Source organism: Arachis duranensis, chromosome 3 (genome assembly GCF_000817695.3).
Source record: "Arachis duranensis cultivar V14167 chromosome 3, aradu.V14167.gnm2.J7QH, whole genome shotgun sequence".
Lineage (NCBI taxonomy): Eukaryota > Viridiplantae > Streptophyta > Magnoliopsida > Fabales > Fabaceae > Arachis > Arachis duranensis.
The window spans coordinates 17,060,376-17,061,239 of NC_029774.3; positions in this window are offsets into that span (position 1 = coordinate 17,060,376).

The window sequence follows — 864 nt, forward strand, 5'->3', positions numbered from 1 at the left end:
CTCGGAATACCACAGACAAGGTTTAGACTTTCCGGATTCTCATGAATGCCGCCATCAATCCGGCTTATACCACGAAGATTCTGTTGGGGAATCTAAGAGAAGTTCATTCAGTCTGATGTAGAACGGAGGTGTTTGTCAGGCACACGTTCATGGATTGAGGGAGGTGATGAGTGTCACGGATCATCACCTCCTTCATAATTAAGCGCGAATAAACATCTTTGATCGGACCATACACACGTTTGAGTGAAATAGAAACAATTGCATTAATTCATCGAGACGCTGCAGAGCTCCTCACCCCCAACAATGGAGTTTAGAGACTCATGCCGTCAAAAAGTATGTAATTCAAATCTGAAAATGTCATGAGGTGCAAGATAAGTCTCTAAAAGTTGTTTAAATAGTAAACTAGTAACCTAGGTTTACAAAATATGAGTAAACTAAGATAATTGGTGCAGAAATCCACTTCTGGGGCCCACTTGGTGTGTGCTGGGGCTGAGACTAGAGCTATCCACGAATTAAGGTCTTTCTTGGAGTTGAACTCCAAGTTATAACGTGTTTTGGGCGTTCAACTCCGGATCATGACGTTTTTCTGGCGTTTAACTCCAGACAGCAGCATGTACTTGGCGTTCAATGCCAAGTTACGTCATCTATCTTCGCGCAAAGTATGGACTATTATATATTGCTGGAAAGCCCTGGATGTCTACTTTCCAACTCCGTTGAGAGCGCGCCAATTGGACTCCTGTAGCTCCAAAAAATCCATTTCGAGTGCAGGGAGGTCAGGATCCAACAGCATCAGCAGTCCTTTTTCAGCCTAACTCAGATTTTTGCTCAGCTCCCTCAATTTCAGCCAGAAAATACCTGAAATCA